Source organism: Brienomyrus brachyistius, chromosome 1 (assembly GCF_023856365.1).
Source record: "Brienomyrus brachyistius isolate T26 chromosome 1, BBRACH_0.4, whole genome shotgun sequence".
Lineage (NCBI taxonomy): Eukaryota > Metazoa > Chordata > Actinopteri > Osteoglossiformes > Mormyridae > Brienomyrus > Brienomyrus brachyistius.
The window spans coordinates 47,200,065-47,227,050 of NC_064533.1; the positions used below are offsets into that span (position 1 = coordinate 47,200,065).

A 26,986-nucleotide genomic window follows, 5' to 3' on the forward strand; every position below is an offset into this window, starting at 1 on the left:
AGATGCCATTCTAGGTTAATGCCCATCTTGCCCTAGCCAGGATCCATCACTGCAGAACATACCTTCATGTAACCAGACGGTTCTGTGTCTCAGGCCGTCACCAAGACACCCAGTGGATGCTGTACTTAAGGCAGAAACCCGGAATTGCAGCTCTTTTCCCACAAACCACCAGGCATACAGTATATAGAGGCTCGTTTGCACAGAAAACAAGATGAATAACAGGCAAAATATTGTGTATTACAATACGAAGGAGCAAACAAAGGTTTCATTACACCTTTGGCTGAATAACATTTGTTTTAATTAGGTCTATAAGCATCGAATTTGGTGGGTAGTCGTCCAGTCTTCATTAAAAGTTGCCATTTTTAATTTCACTAGTAAATGGTTTAGTCTTCCAGTGCAGTAAATGAAGCATCACTGGTAAGACTGGACAGCTCCACAAATGTCAGAAACTGCAGACATTAAAAAGATTTTTTTTTTGGATTTAAATAACTAATTTGAAAATAAAACAAGGTGTTAGGCACGGATTTGTCATTAAGTCCTATACACTGAGATAATTCTCTGAACATGCTGATCGCCGGTGACACTCTGAGCTCTTCGGCGTCCGGTGTCCTGTGCAGCAGGAATAAAGCGCAGTAAAAAGTAATAAAGCCACCAGTGACAGCACCATGGTTTACGGTGTTACCTCTTCTCACAATTGACATATTAAGAGAAAAAAGCTGTTTCACACACAACGTGACTTCTCTTAAGAAATTAATATTTTACACATGTTATCATTTTGGATGGGGACAATGTATTGGTGCAATTAATACTGAAAAATATTTTTTCAGCATCTTAATGCACCGCTGTAGAAGTCCTGCATAACTACAATACACATCACCTTGCAAAAATTTGCTGCGAAATATTCTTTTAGTCCATTTATTTATATATATAATAATAAGGGATACCAATGACTTAGCTTTGAAACAAAACCAGGATGAAATGAGCCATGTATCACATCAATACCCATCGCTAACTCTAACCACTGTAAGCGCTGCTTACTGACCGTGGTTCATTACCGCCGTGGAAAGTATGAAATGACTCACCGTACCTCCTGCGATCTCAGTATTCTGTCTGCTTTGGTCCCGTTTAGTCTTCAAAACTCTGAAGGGCAAAAAAGCTTATTAAACTTGAGACTACAACTATATAGTGCTTGGTTCTGGCGATTAGTAGACCTATGTTTAGTTGCATTTTTAATTCATATGTTTATGAAACAATAACTTAATTTAAGATAATACTTGTGACGTAATGTTGACCTACCTGTAGCATAGCACAGCGCCCCACATGACTATGATGGCAGTAATTACACTTGCGGCAGGTGCAACAAAGTAAACGATATTTATCTTATTCTGAGCAGCACTGTTTGTGTCTGTACATGAGGAAAGAAATAAAATATGTTAAATATATACATATATAATATAATATGAGATCTTTTTTGTCACTATTACAAAAACAGTGAAAAACGGTTTAGCAGCATAAGTTAAAGTAATAAATAAGAAATAAGAACAAAACGCAAAAATAAAAAGGAGGTAAATTTCGAGGAGCGCCGGGCCACTATGACTCACGCCGGCATCTTGCGATATTATATGTGTACCTCTGCTCCTAGCTTTTAGCAGATTCTAATACCAGTGTGATATCGCTATGATCACAAAGCATTTTGTAAGCAATGGTATAAAGCAGGGGTCACCAGCATGGTGCCCGCGGGCACCAGGATGCCCCCAAGCACCACATGAGTCACCCCGCGGGCCTGTTCTAAAAATAGCACAACTCACCAGTGAGCAGCGTCTACAATTTAATTATCCTGTTGCTATTCTTTTTCAATCACATTTGCATTCATATAGATTTGAAAATAGCAATATCTAAAAAAAAGCTATTAAAACACGTTTATTATACATAATTTAAGAAGAGTGTATCAAACTGGTAGCCATTGGTATGGCTCAGTACCCGTGAAGTACCTCTCAGTTTCAAAAAGGTTGGTAACCCCTGATACTCGTATAAAGGCATAGTGTGTAATGTAACCTTTAAAAGATTCTAGTCTGCAAATCCTGTAAACATAGTTTTACCTTAATAAACATAAAATGTAGTTACCATTAACGCTTATTCTCCACTGTTTTATGTATGTACCCCTGTAAGTGGTGGCCTTGCAGCTGTAGATTCCCTCATCAGACATCCGTACTGAAGAGATCCGCAGATCTCTAGGTTTATTTAAATCAACACATACTCTGTCCGAGGGGCAGTTATTCTGTGTTTGGTTCTTTTTACCATAAGTAAAAATTAATGTATGGTTCCTCCTCCAGTTAATCTGGGTTAAATCTGAAATTGAATAATTGCAGAATAAGATAACTTTCTCTCCCACAGATACTGTCAGGTTTTCAGTTGAATGTGAATATATTGCTTCATATGGATCTGTGAAAGATGACAGGACAACAAGTTCAGCAGATTAAAATGACTAGCAGAACTGCACAGCGGTCTTTCTATCTGACAATCATACAGATTTAGAGTTTAATGTTTATAGTAAGGAATACAAACTTAACATTAATGATAACAGTCATTCTGATGTAGTTAATATGGTCTGTGACACACAGAGGCTAAAGCTGATCAGTATCAGTGAACATTAGCTTCCTGCTCCAGCAACAGCGTCCGCGTCTCCCCAGCACACAGCTCGATATGCAGACTGTACACCAGGAAGAACAAACAGAACCAGCAAACAGAAATTCATCAGGCAGAGTGGGTGTCGCACAGCAGGCGGACAGATACCTGTATTAAAGAGGAGCAGCAGAGCAGTGTGGAGATGCAGCCCCCAGCAGAGAGACCCCATGACTGTACCGGCCCTCGCATGAAGAGCACAAAGACTCAGACTCTGCTGCTGGCAGTTCTGTGTGGGGGGAGGAAGTGGCCGCACAGTGGAGACACAAAGACCCCGCCTTACTTTCAGGGTCCAGAACAGAAACCCATCTTTACCGGCTTCATTTCTTTGATATAAATTGCACTCTCAAGGTAATATAACTGAAGAAACGTTTCAGTACCAGTGATTCAGATTGTTTTATACTACTCATTTTTTTTTTTAAATGTGGTTTTGTTGTTGTGCAACGAGTGCATTGGAACTTGCTCGGCCTCACTCAGAACAATTAACAATAAAATAACAGACAGAATATACTGTACCTAAGCTTAGACATTACAATTCACACGAAGAGCAAGTGCATGTATTACTGCAGTAATCTTGAAATAGTGACTTGATGGTGTAAGTTTCTGGGGGTGGATTCTGTTCTTGAACCTTGCAGTCAGATTTCTCATGCTATGAAATGTCCTTCCAGACTCCACTGAGAGAACAGTTCATAGCTAGGGTGAATTTCGTCCAGTAATATACCTTCTGCTTTTGTTGGATTTCACAACAAAAGGGACTTAACAAAACCAAAACAGGACAAAATAAAGCAAAATGAGAGGAGACATTATGACTTTTATGACAGGATTGGGGAGCACAGGACTGGGAAACACCTTTATATCAGGAATAACAAAGTAGAAAATGAGAGGCATCTGGTGTGAATCACACAAAGGCTGGAACGAGAATTAGAACATACAATGAACAGGCCATGCTGGGGAGAAAACAGGAGGGATAGAGGCAGGGCATGACAGTACACCCCCCTCTGTGACAGAGGAGGAAACCTAGAGGGGCTGAAGACAGGTGGGACTCAGCACCAGACCAGGGATGATAAGCTACACAGTGGAACCAGACAGGACAAGACCTGATGAAAGACCAAACAAACAGTAACACCAGCCACAAGACCAGACAGAACAGCACTCGGGAAACTGACCAAACTGGGGTAGGACTAGGGATAGCCAAGGGGGCAACATACACAACACCCACCAGGACAGGACCGAGAAGTGGAGGGACCATAGGGACAGGGACAGTCTAACAAGAGGGAGCCAGGATGCTGGGTGCCAATCCCAGGATGCAGGTCCTCCAAAACATCTAAGGGCTTGTGGAACCATTTGGCATCAAGGGGTCAGCAGAACCAGAAGGTGCAGAGGGAACAATTGGGCCGGGACCAAAGGGGGCAGAGGGACCCGCAGGACAGGCTTAAGGCGGTGCTGAGGGGACAGCAGGGCCGAGACCAATGATGCCGAGGGATATGCAGTGCTGGGGCTGGATGACAGCAAGGGACCTGCAGGACAGGAACGAGGACAGGAACTGGTAGGTACTGCCAGGACTGCAGGGCAAGGGGGCACTCCTGTGACTCATTGGCCAGAACCCATTGATGATGAGGGACCTGCTGGGCGGGCAAGAGCAGAGACTGGGGCAGGAACTGGGACAGGAGGGCCCCAAGGGGCCTACAGGGCAGGAGCCGCAAATTCAGCAGCTCCCCTGTGCCAGGCGGATTGCAGGAGCCAGTGAGCAGAGTGAAGCCGGGGCTCCTGATGGCAGGCAGGACTCAACTGGCACATCTAGAGTCAAGCGGGATATGCTAGGATATCTGGAGACAAGCAGAACAGAACTGGGACACCTAGCAGAGAACGAGGTTAAGCTGAGACACCTGGTGGTGAGCAAAGCACAGCAGGCACCTTGGGTGGAGAGCAGAACAAGACTAGGCCATCGGGCAACAAACCGCTAGGAACGACCCTAGGAGCAAGCGGGCAGATCAGCAGGCAGCTTTGGGGAGCCAGCAGGGAACAGCCTCATCCCCAAGCAACTGCTGTATTTCGGCTAAATACATCCGAGCCGGCAGAGGCAGGGTGTCACAGTCGCAACAAAAACACACAGATAGCCTAATTTATTCGGCATTGATTCTCCCTTTCTTGTTTTTGGCTTTTTTTGGGAAAAGATGGCTGCTTACTTTCTCCCTAATAGGCACACCCGCTGTAGTGACCTGAGTGAACCTAGATTGCCAAGAGGAAATTGGAAGGGACCAGCTTATGGGCTCAACCCTCCCGCCACCCCCACTTGATGTTCTGACCCAGTAGTACCTGCACCAAAATCCACACCGGTGTCACAAGAAGCCCTGCCCACCTCAGTGACCACTTGAACAGGGAAGCAATTAACTAATTTTTAAATGCATAGCTGGTCCCACGAAGCACTCGACTCCTCGGGTCTGTTCTCTGATCCTGATGCCAATTTTTCTGAAATGATTTTCCCTTCTGAGTCAATCAGGAGTGAGGAGTCGCTTGCATAGTCCTTAAGCTGTCAGTCTTTATTGTAAACACAAAGGTACAAACAGAGCTGGGCACTTTGAAGCTGTGCCCAGAACACTTGGCTACATTCGTTTTTATATGTTTTATCTTCTAGTTCTCTAGGTGGTCTCTAGGTTGTCTCTCATCTTCTTCATTATTTCCAAACCTGGCCAATTTTGGGTCCTTCCCAGTTTCCCTGCCCCTGCAGTGACTCCCAGTCCCAGCTTCCTTTGAATATAATGGCGGCAACTTTTGCCCATAATTGCTATTGTCCAGCCCCTTTTCAAACATATTGAATACCGTTCTTATATTATTAATACACGGTGCAGGAAATATGTTGGATATCAGATGGTGCAGTAGTATGTGTAAATCTTGATTATAAAATTCTCCGAGCAGGGGTGGGCGGGGGTGGGGGAGCACCGGCTAAATTTATTTCAAAAGTGTTTGAGCTCGCTCTGGTAATATTGTTTTGTTGTGCTCTGGTGCCCCCTGACGGTGTAGTTGGGCTTCATAAACTTTCACGTTCATGTTTCAAGATTAAAGGTGTTTTAATGGTAGAGCGCAACAAGTGCAGTGGACTGAGTTATAACCAAAATTGAGTCTCATTGGCAATTTTATTAAGTAACCAAATTATTTAGGTCGACTATATATATATGCTCTTTTTTGAAGAAAACACTATATTTTACCTACCAATTAGACCTTCACATACGGGTGGGCAGTAAATAACTTTGAAGCCTGTTTTCTGAGTTGCAGTGTTAGCTTAGTTACTGTTTTAGTCTTAGTAGTTCAGAATAGTGCAGTGAAATCAAGTAACACTTAAAAATTACAATTAACAAACTGGAGGTGCAAGTAATATTGCACTAATGCAGATTTAGCCACTTGATGTCCGGGGCTGGGGGTAAAAATTGTTGTTGCGCCTGGTAATGAACATTATGATGCTGTGAAGCTTCACAGGAGACTCCTGGTGAGATCAGCTGGTGACTGGGGTGTCTTTGGTCCCATTGTATTGGGTGAGCATACACACCGGTGCTCTTCCCATAATCCCATGCGGTTGATTGCCCACCATGAAAAGTGTCCCTTGTGAGTAAGCCTGAATGTGTGCGAGAGGTTGTCTTTGACCAAGCTAGATAAAAGACAAAGTTGTTAATTCATTATTAACTTTTTAACAAACACCAATAAAAGATCTGGCTGCTGTTTTTGCTACACAAGGGCCTCTATACAAATGTGAAAGAAATTCTCTCGGTTGATTGCGGCAAACCTACCATTGGCAAACTGTACTGTGGAGTACCCACCAGTCAGTGAAATCATACCAAGGGGGACTGAAAATGTACCAACCTCCCCCAAAGGGCACTGTTATTTTGAGAGCAGTGGGATGAGAATTCTGGGAATCTATACCTTAAATTTGTCCCACCATCTGCCTCGCTTGTAGTGCACCAGTTAAAGTTTGGAAGAAGTTCAATTTTCCAAATTATTAATAGCAGCATTGTTTACTGTTTAAGAGACGTTCTGTAGGAACACTCTGATTTTGTTCTAAATTCTGTATAAATAACTGTTGGTGGCTGGCTACATTGTCCATCTACATGAATTTGGTGGCCAGATGTCGATGAATGTAGCTACTTGCAATTGACTATTTAATACTGTGAAACCTTCCCCTTGTCACTTGCTATATATATGTCACACGGTGACCTTGAGGAAACATTATTTCGTAGCAATGTACACTTAGCCAGATGTGCATATGGAGGGTATGATAAAAAAGCCTTTTGAAATGAGGGGAACTCAGACAGTGCTGCCTTTTTAGAACAATAATTTAACATGTAAACACTGCAAAACATAGTTGGGTGAAAGAAAGAGGAGCTGCATACGAGTCCAGGTTTGCAGCAATGTTAAAGCTCCGAAGAATCAAGACAAGGCAGACATGTCTCTGTAATAAGGCGACATATACTTCAATACGCAATACTTCATGTAACCAGACGGCTCTGCGTCACAGTCTTTCACCAAGACTTACTGTGGAAAATGCGAAACAATTACGTAATGATCAACTGCTTTACCCACGCAGCTTCTTAACGCGGAAACACTGAATTGTAGCGTTTTTTTTCCACAAAAGACCAGGCTCACACTGAGTCTTGTTTGGACAGGAAAGAAGACGATTAGTACGCGAAATATTTTTATTATAAAAAAGACGCCAACATGCAGTACTAAAACTGAAAAACACTTGCTTTCATGCCAAACATCACATTTGGTCGGGTGGTCGTTCAGTCTTCGTTAAACGTCACTATTTAATATTTGATCGCGATTACTGTGTTAGCGTTCCAGTGATTTTATATCAGTATTCATTTACTGCGAGGTTCCACGACATTGAAATATTGCAAACTATTTTGAGACATTAAAACGAATAAGCGATTAATAATCTGAAAAAACCGAGGTGTCGGTTTTGTCCTTAAGTTCCGTATACTGAGTTTATTCTCTCAGTATAATGATCGCCGGTGATTCTCTGAGCTCTTCGGCGTCCGGTGTCCTGTGCAGCAGGAATAAAGCGCAGTAAAAAGTAATAAAGCCACCAGTGACAGCACCATTGTTTACGGTGTAACTCGATCGTCTCACAGATTTTTATATTTTGCAGAACATATCATTTCAGGTAGGGTAACTCTATATATACGTGTGTGTGTGTGTGTGTGTGTGTGTGTGTGTGGTCCAGGTATACCCCACAATCTGATAAAAAAAAATTTGACATTGTGGGGACAATTTTCAGGTCCCCACAAAGACCTGAGAATGCAACCAAGAAACTGAAAATGCCAAAAAACATGTATTTTGTTTGCTTACTTATGACTAAGGTTAGGGCTGGGTAGGGGTCAAGGTTGGAATTAGATTTTATCCTCATAGAAATGAAAGGAGAGTCCCTACAAAGATATAATTGCAAACCTGTGTGTGTGTGTGTGTGTGTGTGTGTGTGTGTGTGTGTGTGTGTGTGTGTGTGTGTGTGTGTGCGTGCACCCGATATTTTAATTAATATTATTTTGACAAACTGCAAGTTTTACCATGCGGTCATTATAATCTATAAGATCGCTTTCATTTGAAACAAACCAGAAGGAAGCGAACCGTATATTATCACATCAGTACCCATCGCTGGCATAAATCTAATCGGCGTAATTGTCCTTTACTGCTATGGAAAGTATACACAATGACTTACCGTCCCTTCTGTGTTGTCGATGTCTGGGCAATTTCGGTTCGGTTTTTTCTTCAAAACTCTGAATAACAAAAAGTAAAAGGTTTCGGGGTCTCGGTAACCTTGATAAGGCTACAGCTATAAAATGTTCTATTCTGGCAGTTAGTTTACTTGCCTTTTAATTAATATGCTTGTGAAATATTTCGCTTAGTTAAAGATAATGTTGTAATATTGACTGACCTATAGCATATGAGAGCGCAGCAAATTCCTACAATGACTGTAACTCCGGCCGCGGCAGGTGCGACAAATTCAATCATATTTTTCTTTCTGTCTGAACATAAGGAAGGAACAATATATTACATATAACTATATGCTTAGGTATTAGCAGATTCTAGGCACAACAAAATACCAGTGTGAAGTTATAACTTTCTCTCTCCTGTTACGTAATACAGTAATTTTGAAAACAGCATAATCATGAACGGGGTAAATACAGAATGTAGTTACCGTTAACGCTTATTCTCCACTCTTTTTCGTATGTACCCCTGTAAGTGGTGGCCTTGCAGCTGTAGATTCCCTCATCAGTCATCCGTACTGAAGAGATCCGCAGATTTCTAGGTTCATTTAAATCAACACATACTCTGTCCGAGGGGCAGTTATTCTGTGCTTGGTTATTTTTACCATAAGTAAAAATTAATAGATGGTTCCTCCTCCAGTTAATCTGAGTTAAATTTGAAATTGAATAATTGCAGAATAAGATAACTTTCTCTCCCTCAGATACTGTTAGGTTTTCAGTTGAATGTGAATATATTGCTTCATATGGATCTGTGAAAGATGACAGGACAACAAGTTCAGCAGATTAAAATGACTAGCAGAACTGCACAGCGGTCTTTCTATCTGACAATCATACAGATTTAGAGTTTAATGTTTATAGTAAGGAATACAAACTTAACATTAATGATAACAGTCATTCTGATGTAGTTAATATGATCTGTGAAACACAGAGGCTAAAGCTGATCATTAGCTTCCTGCACCAGCAACAGCGTCCGCGTCTCTCCAGCACACAGCTCGATATGCAAACTGTACACCGGGAAGAACAAACAGAACCAGCAAACAGAACTTCATCAGGCAGAGTGGGTGTCGCACAGCAGGCGGATAGATACCTGTGTTAAAGAGGAGCAGCAGAGCAGTGTGGAGATGCAGCCCCCAGCAGAGAGACCCCATGACTGTACCGGTCCTCGCATGAAGAGCACAAAGACTCAGACTCTGCTGCTGGCAGTTCTGTGTTGGGGGAGGAAGTGGCCGCATAGTGGAGACACAGAGGGTCTACCTTTCTCTCAGAGTATGGGGGGGTGGTGGCTGGGGAGTCTGGGACACAGCAGACCCTCACTATGTGAAAACTGGATGCAGTGTAAACCCTGTGCAAACCCAACTGCCATATCTTGCAAGTTATCAGGTGTTTATTTGATGGCTGGGAATCTCTACGTTGCTGCAAATTGTAGGTTTCCTCTGTTGAACCTCTGTAAACAGCAACTATAGACACGTAAAACAAAAGGATGGTTATAATACTCTCCTATGCCAGGGTGTAACCTTACACAGGACTGGGAGGACGTGCTTGTGCTGTTTGTGACATTTGGTCTAGTTCAGCGTTTCCCAATCTGATCCTTGGGGACTTGCAGACAGTCCATGTTTTTGCAGGCATCTGTGGGTCCCCAAGGACCTGGTTAGGAAAGATGAATGTTCTGGGGGACAATAATCCTAACAGCGTATATGCAAAACTCATCTGCATTCTGCTTGGTTTCACAGGATCACATTTCATGTTGTGTGGGCATATTGAAGTGATGAGATACACCTAGAATGATACATTGTATCTGTTATCAAACTGTAATGGGGGCCCAGAGGGATTTGAGAACCTGACTATCCATCCCTTTCATGTCTCTTCTAAAGGAGTGTAGTTCTGGTACTGATCACAAATTCATTTCACTTGCTGTTGAATTGTCTCCTTTGTAACTAAGGGTGATGGGGATGTACTGCCCCAATATGTAATTTGTATTCATTCATCCCCCAATGAATTCACCCTTCTATTTAAATGATTGTCTCATATACAGTTGTGTGCCAGACATGCTACGAACCCTCCAGTGATGTCACAGTCACTGCGCCAATCTGCACTGCATTAGCAAATGAGCAGTGTGTTGGAGCAGGACCCCTCACGTCTGCTGCTGTCCAACCTTTAGTTAGGATGACTTCCAGGTCCAGGAGGAGCTCTGCAGCCTGGCCTATCACACAGTGAAAGTTCTTCAGAAGGTTTATAGTTTATATAGAGCGGGGGCCACCAGGAAGTCAGCCTGTAGTGCATCATTGACATTTTAACGTTTGACTCACAGAGGAGGACAGGTTCGAAACCTCAAGATACGGTGTGTTTCTTTGTAATAAGCGTAATGAAATCTCTCTGATAACATACATGCTTCACGGTGTCGCCTGTCAGTGGATGGTGTTTGGAAACACCCGACGAAATATGTACATGACAGAGAATTTAATCAATTATTGATAGTCAGAAAATTGTTAAAATCCAGAAAACATAAACAAAACTGTTTTAGAAAACACTTTGGGTAAAATAAATTGAAAAACATAATCAACTACCTCTGTGATCCTATACTGGAAGTTTTTGGAAGAAGGGTGATGGATGCATTGATTGATGGCTAATCTAGTCTATTTACAACACCACTGTCCTTAATATTGTACACTCTCCTATAGCTCATTTTTTTATGGAGTGGTACAATAACAATATTCTATTCTATTCTGTTCTAGTGTGAAACCTTTCGCGGTGAAGCCTTAGAATGTGAGAGAGCTGCTGGTTTTCCTGTCATTCAGGACACCTTCTTAGTCAGGGCTGCTTGTGTGACGTGTAAGCAGCCTCATGCATGCCACAGACTACTTGGAGAATTCTAGCAAAGTGTCCAAAGCGATTTTCTGAAGGAGCACAGAGCTGTTTTCCTGCTGGCCAGTGTGGCTCGCAGTGGAGCTGCACACTTTGCAGTGTGACACGCATCATGAATGGTTACCAGTAAAGATGGCACAGTATGCTGGTGTCAGACCTCGCTCTTCCTTCTCTGATGTTATCCTGACACTTTGATGCACTTGCTGCAAACATGCACAGCCAGGGCTGCTGATTAAAACAGAGCAGATTCTGCATGGGCAGGAACCTCAGGCCCCATCGGCCAACTAACAAGAAGCCGGCATATGCACCTGTGCAGTGCTGAAGTTGAAAGTAGATTTTGGTTTTGTTTTAGCTGGTTGCTCTTCATGTAATTTCACTTCCTTTAATCGTTATTCATTTGACAGGTTTCTTAAATGAATGCCATGGTTAAGCTCAGAAGTGTCAGACAGTTTAAGAGGATGCTACCATTATGGAGAAGAGCTGGGGGGAATCTAATCCTGTGATACCGATGGGTCGATCCTTGTGGGCCTCTCTGCAGGCCCCGGTTTCCACTTTCAGGTGCTATTTTGTCGCGTGACTGAAGGAGAGCAGATGAAGGTTCCTGAGAAACAAAAGCAGCAGTTGCCTTGTTGTATCTGGGGTTGGTTTCTCGAAGCCTTATTAACGCTACGTCGTCCATAAGTTCTGTATTTCAACGTAAAACTTCTGAACGACGTAGCTTTAAGAAGGCTTCAGGAAACTCAACCCTGATAGTTTTTTTTTTAACTTGTGGGTTAGCTGAGCTGTGGTTTACTGGACACACTGTCTTGTATCTATACCAGACCTCAGTTTCACACCTTAAGATGTGTGACAGGTTGAAATATTGGGTATTGCTTTCCATGCGAAGGTGTATACCTTATAGATTGGTGGGTGGAACTAGGTGATGCCATAGAAGAGCAGGCGAAGAATTAGTTCCAGACATACGTTTTGCTGGTACTGGGAAGTTTCCACGTTGGCGACGTGGTTGTGTGACTGTTTAAGGCACCGTGGGCAAAGGCATTTTTGTCCGTCATTAAGGTATTCTGTTTTAGCGCTTCTTTATAAGATTTAACGGAATCATTGGCATGACGACTTTCTGGATTTGTTCTGCAGTGCACCCAGTTTGTGCCACATTGGGGATATATCGGTCGCCGCATGCCTCCTGTCTTGCGGTATCGGTGTTTCTTTTTTTCTTTGTCGTTTTGTTTCGTTGTACAGGAGAAGCGGGGCTGAAGTGGGCGGCAGACTGAGCTGTGGGTGGTGGAGTGTTTTCTTGGTGTTGCACTTGTTTCCGCTGGAGAGGTGTTCAACCTCTGTTCAACCAGCCGTGAGGCCCAGTGCTGCTCCTTGGCATCGCTTGTTTTAATAGCCTAACTTTTAATGTATTGAGCGGGGCAATTTTTTGTTTTTATGTGAAAGTGTGTGTGGGAAGGGCGGATGCTGGTATCCCTGTTTGCCGATCAGTGTGGCCGTCTAATCTTTTATTCTGCCCTAATCGTTAATTAAATTTCTGCATTTCTATGTGGGGAATCATGTCTCTGGTCTTGTTTACGGTCAGTTGAATTTGTGTGATCTTGTTAGATCGCCTTTATGAAAGGTTTTCCATCTGGTTTTGTGGTCACAATCTTCAAACGCAGAGGTTTTCAGTTAAGAAGTAACGTTTTGTTCCTCATATGTATATACAGTGTATGATCAGTGGGGCAGTGTGTGGTCCGGGACTCTGTGCCCATGACTGGATCACCGCCTGTGGGGCCCCTGAGCAGGGCCCTTAATCCCTGGCTGACCCTCAGACTTGTTTTTACTTGTATATGTGTCTGTTTCATGGAGTGCAAGATGGGGTAGGCAAAATGAGAAAGCCCTTTACTGCTGGGGGAACAGGGGGCCTGGGGCTAGATGTATTACGATCTATTAGGGGGGCTCCCTGCACCCTCAACGGCACCTCCCACCCCCCTAACGGCATCTCCCGCCCCCCCTTGAAGGTCAAGTTAATTTTATTTAATTTTATTTTCTATATAGCTTCAGATCACAACAGAAGTCATTTAAGGTTACCTTTCCTATGGAACAGGTCTACATATTGTCCTTTTATTAAACAAACTAAATAGCCTTATGTTATTTATCTTATTTACACAACGGCTTGTCATTTTTGTCTCTACACGGTCGCGCGTTGACAATTCTCCTCTGCTCTCTGTATTGCGCAAGGCAGAGTTCCGCCCTGATGCACGTACAGACATGTGCACGCACACACAGGTGAGCATGCCCCAGCGGACAGAGAGCGCGCGTTGGAAAACATGTCGCGTCAACCACCTGAAAAGCAGACAAAAATATTTGCGTTTTTTTGACTGCTGTCATTAAAAGAAACACATGAACACCACGAATCCTGTTGGTGTCTGTCTGCCCCCCCCCCCCCCCCAAAAAAAAAGCTGTAAACCCAGGGGAAACACTGTAGTTTGTCCATATATTACATCAGGCCACGCTGACTAGTTTAATAAATGATGATATTTTCCCTTTTGTGTGTTAGATGCTGTGGGGAATTGATTTTGAACTTTAGGGTTTTTGTAATAAAATAAAAGTATTTTTGGGATCCCTCCTCCTGTCCTCCTGCCTGTTATGGTGTACCCCATGATTTTTGATAGTGCCCTTGACTATCACAGCTGATGTCAGAAGTGTGACTGGCCACTAGGAGACAGCAGTGGGTAGAAATTTTACTCTCTAACTCTAACTCTAATTTAACTCTAGTTATTTTTGGTGAGAATGCCTTCATAGAAGATTCGTGCCGAGCTGGCAGATGAATCAGGCACGTAGTCGTGTTCAGGACAGCACGTCTCCAGGAGAGGCAACCCCGACATCTTCCAGTCCTTCAAATCCACAAAGTGTAACTCCCCAGCCCGACCTTGCAACTTCACATCAGCTGAATGAGCACGATGAAACTGCTCTGCAAAGCCGTGGCGGGAGCCTTGGCCTGCAGTGCCTGCAGGAGGTTGATTATATTGAGCACTTTCTCAGAACATCTGAGAGAGCAGCTGTGGCGTGTCAGTGGTCAACAACCAACTGGGCAGGTAGCTTAGTGTCTCTCCTGACAGGGCAGACTAGGAGCGCATATGTCAATATGGATATAAACAAGTCACTAGAGTATAAAAAGGTAACGGCAGCTATTTTAGCTAAATATAAGATAAATGCAGAACTTACCAGCTCCAGTTCCGTTCCACTGAGGTGTTAACCAATGAGACCCTAAGGGAGGTTATGTGCAACTCAGAGAGGTCTATCAAAAGTGGGTACAACCACAAGAGAAGAATAAGGAAATTTAACAGGACGTTAGCTGAGGTCTCTGCTGATAATATACTTCCTGTTTGTTGAAGAACGATTTATGTATTGGCACTCTCTTAATGGATAAGCTGCAGTTCCACCGTAACCTATTGTAATGCTGTAATGCACAGGGTTACGGGATTGGGCAATATACACACCAATGCCTTTCCCATCATCCCATGCAGCTGACTGCCCACTGTGAAAGCTGTCCCACCGCGAGCGTGAAACACATGACAGGCGTAGTGTTTGACCACACTATTTGAAAAACAGAGGTGTAAACTTTCAGTTATTTTTAGTGCCATTGTTCATTCCATGTTTCATCTTATAATAAATAACATGGATTGAGAATTTCTGTAAGCGAATTTTCTGTAAAAAGCCATCAATTTTTTCCATGTACATCACTGTGGTGGCCAGGCTTTAGAAATTGCACCTATTTGCTATTGTAAAACTCTCCCCTTGTCACTATATGTCTCTGTGTCTCAGGCGTCACCACGACACCCAGTGGATGCTGTACTTAAGGCAGAAACCTGGAATTACAGCTTTTTTCCCACAAACCACCAGGCATACAGTATATAGAGGCTTGTTTGCACAGAAAACATGATGAGTGGCATGCATCAAAATATTTTTATTACAATACAAAGCAGCAAGCAAAGCTTCGATTATACCTTTGGATGAATAACATTCACCCCTGTGCAAATTAATTGAAACAAGTTGTCACACAGACATGTATGCAGTGGACAGGGACCTGCTGTGGACAGGGACTGGCAGGCCTGCTCGGGTGGGGTTAGGGCTGGGTGGATGGACAGAGGAGGCACTGTGCCCGCAGACTGGCAGGCCTGCTCGGGTGGGGTTAGGGCTGGGTGGATGGACAGAGGAGGCACTGTGCCCGCTGACTGGCAGGCCTGCTCGGGTGGGGTTAGGGCTGGGTGGATGGACAGAGTGGTATGACTGCTTCAGCCATCCATATATGTTTTGAGTGAATGTTCTGGGGTTTTGGTGCCCCCTGCCCCCGTGTCATCATGGGGTTTCCTCTGGGTTCTTTGGCTTCCTTCCATGCATCTATTCCTACCATCCTTACATGCTGAGGGTAATTGGAGTTGCCTAATTCCCCATAGGCCTGAATGGTGCGTGTGGCCTGTGATGGGTTGGCACCCCAACCTGGGTTATTCCCAAACAATTTTTATCAATCCGCCATACTAATCACTAAGGTGATTAGTATGAGTAATGTGACTGTGATGTCCATCTTAACTGTGGTCAGTCTGTCTGCATATAGACAAGACAACTTGTTTCAATTAATTTGAAGAAGGCTATATCTTTTAATTAGGCCTATGAACATCGCATTTGGTGGGATGTAGTCCTTCAGTAAAAGTTCCCACTTTTTAAAGTCACTGGTTAAAGGTTTACCCTTCCAGTGCAATAAATTAAGGATAACTGTTAACGCTGGGCAGCTCCGCAAGTGTCAGAAATAGCAAACATTAAAATATTTTTTTTTCTAATAAGTTCACTAATTTTACAATAAAATGTGCTCGTTTGTCCTTAAGTCCTGTATGCTGAGTTTATCCCTCAGTATATCGGCAATGACTCAGCTCTTCCGTGTTTGGTGTCCTGTGAAAGCAAAGGCACGATTGGCAGCATTTTGGTTTCAGTGTAACCATATCACACCATTAAAATATAAAAGAGTATGTTTTTTCTCAGGACACAACAACCACTCTTTTTAAAGATGTATTTATGTTCCAGATAACATCACTTTGGATTGGCTGAACATGTGCATCTAATAACCACATTTTTTTCAGCATCTTAATCCATTTATATATGTATTGATTTGCATTTCTGCCTGTTTCTCCTGAACTGTCAGGTTTACAGTTGAAGTTTCTTTCCCTGCTAGTTCAGTATGTTTTGCCAAATAAAAGAACATATAGAACTTAGTTTTACCTCTTTGCATTTTGTTATATTTCATGAGTCTGAAAACAGGTTTTTTTTGGAATCAGCAGATGGTCAGTATAATAGAGCAGGAGCCCAGAGGGGTCAGCCTAGCTGAAAAGCGAACCAATTTCCCTTAGTGTAATCTTGCGGGGGGCATATGACAGTTCATCAGAATGGATATCTGCCGGGCCCGTGGTGGTGGGTGTGGGCTAGGCTGACCCCTCTGGGCTCCTGGTCTATAAATAATTATTAGCAAAATCTTAAACTCCCTGTACAGTACGGCTGCTACATTGCAGCATTTTAACTACTGGTCTACATCTCCTGACCTGTTAGGGTTAGACTCAAAATTCCTTTTCCCACAGATACAGTGGGCCCTGCGCTATCAACTCACAAGTCACATAATTTAGCCCCGCCCAGAAGATTTTTGGATAATTTGCATAATGTTTCTATACCATGGACAATGTCCCAACCTGCTTGCAGTTATCTTATGTATTTCTACTAGTAAGGGACTGTCAGAAAAATCCAGAACAACTAAAATACACCTTTCAACAATCTACATTCAAATATTCTTTTCGTTTGTTGATATTGATATGTAATATTTGGATATAATTTTGATAAACTAGCAGTTCTAACAGACATCATAAAGGATAAGAATCACTTCCTATTGAAACAAAACCAGCATGAAGCAAACCGTGTATCACATCAATACCCACCGCTAACTCTAACCACTGTAAGCGCTGCTTACTGACCGTGGTTCATTACCGCCGTGGAAAGTATGAAATGACTCATCGTACCACCTGCGATCTCAGTATTCTGTCTGCTTTGGTCCCGTTTAGTCTTCAAAACTCTGGATAGCAAAAAAGCTTATTAAACTTGAGACTAGAACTATACAATGTTTGGTTCTGGCGAATAGTAGGCCTATGTTTAGTTGCATTTTTAATTAATATGTTTATGAAATAATAATTTAAGATAATAATTGTGATGTAATGTTGACCTACCTGTAGCATAGCACAGCGCCCCACATTCCTATGATGGCAGTAATTTTGCTTGCAGCAAGTGCTACACAGTAAGTAATAATTTTCATCTGAGAGTGAGGAGCATTCTTTGTGTCTGAACATGAGGAAGGAACAATATATTACATATAACTATATGTTTAGGTATTAGCAGATTCTAGGCACAACAAAATACCAGTGTGAAGTTATAACTTTCTCTCTCCTGTTACGTAATACAGTAATTTTGAAAACAGCATAATAATGAACGGGATAAATACAGAATGTAGTTACCGTTAACGCTTATTCTCCACTCTTTTACGTATGCACCCCTGCTGTTAGTGGTGAATGTGCAGCTGTAGATTCCCTCATCAGACATCCGTACTGAAGAGATCCGCAGATTTCTAGGTTCATTTAAATCAACACACAGCAGAGAGACCCCATGACTGTACCGGCCCTCGCATGAAGAGCACAAAGACTCAGACTCTGCTGCAGGCAGTTCCGTGTGGGGGGAGGAAGTGGACGCACAGTGGAGACACAAAGACCCCGCCTTACTTTCAGGGTCCAGGACAGAAACTGATCTTGACCGGCTTCATTTTTAAAAATATAAATAGCTAATAAAACGTATTTTCTTTAGATGTATTGCTGATTATGTGCTGCTGGAATTCACTTGGCTGCACACAGAACAGCTCACAATACATAAAATAACTGACAGAACATACTGTATCTCAGCAATAGTGCAGTGACTAGTGCAGTCTTAGACATTACAATTCACACGAAGAGCAAGTGCATGTATTACTGCAGTAATCCTGATTCACTGACTTGATGGTGTAAGTGCCTGGGGGTGGATTCTGTTCCTGAACCTGGCAATCAGCTTCATGATACTATGAGGCTTCCTACCGGACTCCACTGAAGAGAACAGCTCATAGCTGGGGTGGATTTGGTCCGGTAATATACCTCCTGCTTTGATAAAGGAGCAATCAACCAGTCTGGGCTCTTTGATCTTCAGAGTAAATCTCATAACTCTCTTTATGGCCAAGATGTGGTTCCACGTAACATATCGTAATACTGTATGGAGCTGGGCTAAGATGTCCACCGGAGTGCCTCAGTGATCCCCCCTGCTTGTAATCGTACAACAATGCAACATTTACACTGTTTAAATGTTTCCATCTGCATAATGCATCATAACACCGTATGCGGCTGGGCGAGCTGGGACACTGGTGTCCTTCCCATCACCTCATGTGGCTCTTTGCCTAACAAAGTGTCCCACAAAAGCGGGACAGAGTCTGTGTGAGAGGCTCAGTCTATGACCAAAGCCAGATGTATGAATTTTCCACTGCCTTTTTTCAGACCATTAAAAGAGCACTATTTTCCTCTATAAAATACCTCTTTTTTCATTTGTTTTACTGCATGCTTTACCTGTGGCGATGGATCAGGATGGAATAATGACAAGGCTTCACTTGATATGGGATACCTGCATTAATGAAGCTCTTGTTGGCAACCTGACATCACAGCAGTTTTACAGTAAAGCAGTCAGCAGTTTTAATGGTACGCCCGTTCAGGGTGGACATTTTACATCACACACACACCACCGTAACATAACGCACACAGTAATTAATGAATTAAACAACAGGTCTTTTGTTCTGCCTGGGACCACAAAGCATGCTGGGTATGGAGGCTTTCCGCAACAGCCAACCAGCCTTGCAGCATCACACTACCCCCACCTGAGGGGCTAGCCATCCCCGGATACCCCAAACTCCACCTCGAGATGTGAAGGGGGTGGCGCTGTCGCTGTGTAGGTGACACGGCCCCCTGCCCAGCAGTCGTCTTGCTTGCTTGTGGTTGTTGCTTCGCTGGAGATCCACTATCTCTGCACCAAGGTGGAGTATAGCCTCTTTACAAAGGCATGGAGGGCCAGCTCTTCTGACATGGCGCTGGGGAAATGTGTGTAGCCACACCGTATGTAGATGTGAAGGTCTGCAGGGGACGTGTCCAGGGTCTCGCTCCCCCCTTATGGCCTCTTCTGAGGATCAGCAATCAAACCTCGACTCCAGCGTGGTGAACGGGGCTGCATAGTCTCACTGTTCACTGGGAGTCAGGCTGAGGAGGTTCTGCAGTGCTTCCCCCTCCAGTGCCACTGCCACTGACTGCTGTGAAACCCACTGCTTCCTGTTATGCTTCTTCGTTACAGAAGCACTCACACGTCTCTGTCAATAACACATGGGTCTGACAGATTGATTAAATGCTGAGCTGGAATGACCTGAGGGGTACCACATGCGCAGTACCTCCACCACAACTAGTAGGCAGTATTATCAGAAGTAGTTAAACTCTATGTTAAGTTAAACTATGGAATGTCGGCATTAGTACCTCAGTTACCACTAGGTGGCAGTATTATCACGCGTAGCTAAACATCCTTCCAGCTATGGTATGTGGGCATTACGAGTAGCGCAGTTCATCACATGAGACCCGGGACTCAGTCACAACAGAAATAGACAGATAGCTCAGATTATTTGGCTTTGATTCTCTTGTTTTTGGCTTTTTGGGAAAAGATGACTGTTTGCTTTCTCCCCCACAGAGATGCCTCCTGAAATTACCTAAGGGAGCCCAAACCGCTGAGGGGAAGTGAAAAAGGACCAGCTTATGGGATCATACCCCTCTTTGCCCCCACCTGATGTCCTGACCCAATCACCCCTGCACCAGGACGTGCACCTCCAGCTCCCCCTTGCCCTGGAGTGACAGGTGGAGGAGGTGTCACCAAAAACCGCCCATCTCAGCGACCACCTGAACAGGAAAGCAACGAACTAACTTCAAACACCGAGCTGGTCCCATAAACTTAAGCAAAATTTGTCGATTAATGGCCGGTTACTTGAAACATTAGCCTACTATACTTACGTGTATCCCATAATTAATTGCAACTGACAAAATTAATTTTTCCCTGCATTTTTTCCGTATTACATTCGTCCACTGTTATATTTTATACTTTATTATAGTTTTATCAGTTCTGCATCACCAGCTTTGGTGCTTTTCTTCTCCGTCTTCCCTGGTTGGATTAATTTGTCCATGTCAAACGAGCATTCAGATTCGAATGGCCGTCCTCCTTCATCCAACCTATCCAGCATTGTCTATAGCTAATATATATATAACTGAAGCAGATGTTTTGCAAAGCCTAGCTAAGCTCAAAATAAATAAATCACAGGGCCCTGATGGCATCTTACCTATAGTGTTAAAAGAGATGAGGGATATTATTTGCCGACCCTTAACTTTACTGCTTCAAAAATCCTTATCTGAAGGTGTGGTACCTTCTGATTGGAAGCACGCCTTCATAACGCCTATTTTCAAAAAAGGGGATAGAAGTAATTTGTCTAACTATAGGCCAATCAGTCTAACTTGTATAACTGGTAAAGTTATGGAGGCTATAATCAAAGAGAAAATGATAGATTACCTGGACTCCAATAACATTTTGCGGGATAGCCAGCATGGATTTAGGAGAGGTAGATCCTGTTTAACAAATCTGTTGGAGTTTTTTGAGGAAGCTACTCAGGAAGTTGATGATAAGAAGGCCTATGATGTCATCTACTTAGATTTCCAAAAGGCTTTTGATGTTGTCCCCCACAAGAGGCTCCTACTTAAACTCAAAGCGACAGGTATTTTAGGTACCGTAGCGACCTGGATTGATAACTGGTTAACAGATAGGAAACAGCGAGTAGTTATAAAAGGCACAATGTCACAGTGGGCTTGCGTTCATAGTGGGGTACCGCAGGGTTCGATTTTAGGACCACTATTGTTCCTAATTTACATAAATGATATGGATACCAGGGGGTGGCATGGTGGTGCAGTGGTTAGCACTGTCGCCTCACACCTCTGGGACCCGGGTTCGAGTCTCCGCCTGGGTCACATGTGTGCGGAGTTTGCATGTTCTCCCCGTGTCGTCGTGGGGTTTCCTCCGGGTACTCCGGTTTCCCCCCACAGTCCAAAAACATGCTGAGGCTAATTGGAGTTGCTGAATTGCCCGTAGGTGTGCATGTGTGAGTGAATGGTGTGTGAGTGTGCCCTGCGATGGGCTGGCCCCCCATCCTGGGTTGTTCCCTGCCTCGTGCCCATTGATTCCGGGATAGGCTCTGGACCCCCCGCGACCCAATAGGATAAGCGGTTTGGAAAATGGATGGATGGATGGATATGGATACCAATATATACAGTAAACTGGTGAAATTTGCAGATGACACCAAGGTGGGTGGTGTAGCAGATACTGAATTAGTGGCTCAGCAGCTACAGCGGGATCTTGATTTAATTAGTGACTGGGCCGATACCTGGCAGATGAAATTTAACGTCGATAAATGTAAGGTACTCCATCTAGGGAGCAGAAATATAAAGTACAGGTATTTCATGGGTGTCACTGAAATAAAGGTAGCTGATCATGAGAAAGACCTTGGTGTGTATGTTGATGCTTCCATGTCCCATTCTCGCCAGTGTGGGGAAGCAATAAAAAAGGCCAATAGGATGTTGGGGTATATCTCCAGGTGTGTGGAGTTTAAGTCAAGGGAGGTAATGCTAAGATTATACAATTCCTTGGTGAGACCTCACCTAGAATATTGTGTGCAGGTTTGGTCACCATATCTTAAAAAGGACATTGTGGCCTTAGAAAATGTGCAGCGTAGGGCCACAAAAATGATTCCTGGTCTTAGAGGAATGTCATACGAGGAAAGGTTACTTGAGCTAAATCTGTTCAGTCTCAAGCAAAGGAGACTGAGGGGGGACATGATCCAGGTATATAAGATTCTAACAGGTTTGGATGCTGTTCAACCAAATAGTTACTTCAGCATTAGTTTAAATACACGAACTCGTGGCCATAGGTGGAAATTAGCGGGAGAACATTTCAAGCTGGATTTAAGGAAGCACTTCTTTACGCAGCGTGTAGTCAGAGAATGGAATAGCCTTCCTGATAATGTAGTGCAAGCTGAATCCTTGGGTTCCTTTAAATCAGAGCTAGATAAGATTTTAACGACTCTGAGCTATTAGTTTAGTTCTCCCCAAGCGAGCTTGATGGGCCGAATGGCCTCCTCTCGTTTGTATAGTTCTTATGTTCTTATGTTCTTATGTTCATCAGTGCTCTCGCAGGAGCCACCTTTAGTCCTTCGCCCATTCCATTGCCGGACAGAGAAGCGTGATACGTCACTCCAGAGAACACATCTCGTCTGCTCTAGAGTCCAGTGGTGGCGTGCTGCGTCCGACGCTTTGCATTGCACTTGGTGGTGTAAGACTTAGATGCAGCTGCTCGGCCATGGAAACCCATTCCATGAAGTTCTCTATGCACGGTTCTTGAGGCCACCTGAAGTTTGGAGGTCTGTAGTTATTGACTCTGCAGACAGTTAGCGACTCTGCACACTGGCTCAGCATGCGTTGTCCCCACTCTGTGATTTTACATGGCTACCACTTTGTGTTGTTGTTCCCAATTGCATACATTGTTATAATACCACTAACAGCTGACTGTGGAATATTTAGTAGCAAGGAAATTTCACAAATGGACTTATTGCACTGGTACCATGCTTGAAATCACTGAGCTCCTGAGAGAGACCCATTCTTTAATTAGATGGTCAATGTTTGTAGAAGCAGTCTGCATGCCTAGGTACCTGATTTTATACACCTGTGGCTATGGAAGTAATTGGAACACCTGAATTCAATGACTTGGTGCAGTGTCCCAATACTTTTGCCAATAAAGTGTTTATCTGCATTGGAAACATAAGCCTCATCTTTCGCCAAAGTTATTGCGAATCGCACTGCATCATGCCATGGGGTCCCTACTGTCCCTCCAGGGTTGGCACCTCACAGCACCTTTTCCATTCCTTCGAACCTCCAAGACTACTACTAGGACTGCCTTCTCCTATCGCTAGAAGCTACCCTATGGTTTCCTCCTCAGATGTCCTTATCTATTTCCTGGCTCCCTCTGGTAGAATAGGGAGTTTAAGGAGTTGGCCTTCTTAGTCATGTCCACCCCATGGAGTAAGTGTGCCACTGTGTGTGAGAGAGGTTCTCTTTGACCAAGCTAGATAAAAGACAATGTTGTGAATTTTCTATTAACTTTAAAAGCACCAATAAACGATTTGCCTGCTGTTTTCCTAGACAAGGACTTTTATACAAATGTGAACAAATGTCTGCAGGTCGATAGCAATAAACCTACCACTGCTGAAATGTATTGAGTTGTACCCCTCCCCTCCAAATCAGTGAATTTGATCAAGTGGGACTTCCCCTTGGTTGTAAATGGTTGTCAACCCAGACCCATGAAAGGCCTGCTGTTGTGGCCTGAAAAGTTTGGAAACACATACTGTATGCCTTACATTCATTATACTTCCTGCCTTTCTTGCGAGGCACAAGTACAAGTTTAAGGAAGACATTTTCAATCATATTTAATGGCACTGGTCCTCCCCCACTTCCTTTAATTTTAAATAACAGTGGTGTTTATAGATTTAATACTGTGAAACCCTCCCCTTGTCACTTGCTATATATATAGCTATATATATGTCACACGGTGACCTTAAGGGAACATTATTTCGTAGCAATGTACACCTAGCCAGATGTGCATATGGAGGGTATGATAAAAAAGACTTTTGAAATGAGGGGAACTCAGACAGTGCCTTTTTAGAACAATAATTTAACATGTAAACACTGCAAAACATAGTTGGGTGAAAGAAAGAGGAGCTGCATACGAGTCCAGGTTTGCAGCAATGTGAAAGCTCCGAAGAATCAAGACTGCCAAGGCAGACACGTCTCTGTAATAAGGCGACATACGCAATACTTCATGTAACCAGACGGCTCTGCGTCACAGTCTTTCACCAAGACGCACCGTGGAAAATGCGAAACAATTACATAATGATCAACTGCCTTACCCACACAACTTCTTAACGCGAAAACACTGAATTGTAGCGGTTTTTTTTCCCACAAACCACCAGGCTCACATTGAGTCTTGTTTGGACAGGAAATCAGACGATTAGTATGCGAAATATTTTTATTATAAAACAAAGACATCAACATGCAGTAGCTTGAACGGAATAATATTGCATGGCTTTCATGCCAAACATCACATTTGGGCAGGAGGTAGTCCAGTCTTCGTTAAATGTCACTATTTTTAATTCGATCGCAATTACTACCCAGTTAATTTTTCGTTCTAGGAACGTTTGCCGAACATTACGATTAAAGTACGGAAACGTTCAAAGTGCTCAGTTTTACTAAAGTTCCCAGAACCTTATCTCACCACTACAACTAAAACTAATAACATAAAAAGAACGGGCCTAGAACAGCAGCAGGTCGCACTGTGGTTGTGCACCTTTAAGGTCATGGGTCCAAGGGTGGATTGTGCATTTACAATATACATATATTTTATAAAATAAGTTTTATTATAAAACTATTTTACAACAACATGTTAAAAGGATGTTCGGGTAATAATGCTATCATACACTGACAGAACTTCTGTTAAAATGTAAGATGTGGAAATCACGTTCCAGTACATTAGGAGCTTTCTTTGGCAGCTTTGAGAAGAGCTTTAAATAATGTTTGGCTAAAGTTCTGGTGACGTCCCCTGTTAGCTGGACAGATATGTTAACGTTCCGGTAGTTGCCTACCTCAGTAATAATTTCCTGCGAGGCTCCACAACATTCAAACACTGCAGACTATTTTGTGACATTAAAAAAGAACAACCGATTTTTTTTAAATAAAACGAGGTGTTAGGCACGGTTTTGTCCTGAAGTCCCGTATACTGAATTTATTCTCTCAATATACTGATCGCCGGTGACTCTCTGAGCTCTTCGGCGTCCGGTGTCCTGTGCAGTGGGAATAAGGCGCAGTCAAAAGCAATAAAGGCCTCAGTGACAGCACCATGGTTTACGGTGTAACCTTGTCTCACAATTGAAATATTAAGAATGGAAAAAAAAGATATTTTTTAAAACCGTAACATCGACGACCTCTCCTTTTAAAGATATTTCTTCTTCGTCATAATCGATCAGAATCGCGTCCATTTGAAACAAACGAGAAGGAAGCGAACCGTGCATTATCCACATCAGTACCCATCGCTGGCATAAATCTAATCGGCGTAATTGTCCTTTACTGCTATGGAAAGTATACACAATGACTTACCGTCCCTTCTGTGTTGTAGGTATCTGGGCAATTTCGGTTCGGTATATTCTTCAAAGCTCTGAATAACAAAAAGTAAAAGCTTTCGGGGTCTCGGTAACCTTGATAAGACTATAAAATGTTCTGTTCGGGCAGTTAGTTTACTTGCCCTTTAATTAATATGCTTGTGAAATATTTCGTTTAGTATAAAGATAATGTCGTAATATTGACTGACCTGTAGCATATGAGAGCGCAGCAAATTCCTACAATGACTGTAACTCCGGCCGCGGCAGTTGCGACAAACTCAATCATATTTTTCATCTGAGAGTGAGGAGCATTCTTTGTGTCTGAACATAAGGAAGGAACAATATATTACATATAACTATATGCTTAGGTATTAGCAGATTCTAGGCACAACAAAATACCAGTGTGAAGTTATAACTTTCTCTCTCCTGTTACGTAATACAGTAATTTTGAAAACAGCATAATAATGAACGGGGTAAATAAAGAATGTAGTTACCGTTAACGCTTATTCTCCACTCTTTTATGTATGTACCCCTGCAAGTGGTGAATGTGCAGCTGTAGATTCCCTCATCAGACATCCGTACTGAAGAGATCCGCAGATTTCTAGGTTCATTTAAATCAACACATACTCTGTCCGAGGTGCAGTTATTCTGTGTTTGGTTCTTTTTACCATATGTAAAAATTAATGTATGGTTCCTCCTCCAGTTAATCTGGGTTAAATCTGAAATTGAATAATTGCAGAATAAGATAACTTCCTCTCCCACAGATACTGTCAGGTTTTCAGTTGAATGTGAATATATTGCTTCATATGGATCTGTGAAAGATGACAGGACAACAAGTTCAGCAGATTAAAATGGCTAGCAGAACTGCACAGCGGTCTTTCTATCTGACAGACATACAGATTTAGAGTTTAATGTTTATATTACAGAATACAAACTTCACATTTGACATTAATGATAATAGAGACATTGAGTCATTCACTTATATGCCTGATGTAGTAAATATGGTCTGTGACACACAGAGGCTAAAGCTGATCAGTATCAGCGAACATTAGCTTCCTGCTCCAGCAACAGCGTCCGCGTCTCCCCAGCACACAGCTCGATATGCAGACTGTACACCAGGAAGAACAAACAGGACCAGCAAACAGAACTTCATCAGGCAGAGTGGGTGTCGCACAGCAGGCGGATAGATACCTGTGTTAAAGAGGAGCAGCAGAGCAGTGTGGAGATGCAGCCCCCAGCAGAGAGACCCCATGACTGTACCGGCCCTCGCATGAAGAGCACAAAGACTCAGACTCTGCTGCTGGCAGTTCTGTGTGGGGGGAGGAAG

General features: G+C 43.1%; 1 long non-coding RNA gene across 4 annotated transcripts; it reads right to left on the reverse strand.

The window, feature by feature from the left end:
* LOC125736149 (uncharacterized) lies at positions 1-26,986 on the reverse strand. Of its 4 annotated transcripts, none has more exons than XR_007395449.1 (5): positions 26,851-26,980; positions 2,125-2,442; positions 1,297-1,405; positions 1,083-1,140; positions 1-609 (listed from the first exon to the last, which is right to left on the reverse strand). It is a non-coding gene; the product is annotated as an uncharacterized LOC125736149 (long non-coding RNA). The 4 variants fall into 4 exon arrangements; XR_007395443.1 differs by lacking the exon at positions 26,851-26,980 and adding an exon at positions 9,526-9,651; XR_007395437.1 differs by lacking the exon at positions 26,851-26,980 and adding an exon at positions 2,794-2,951.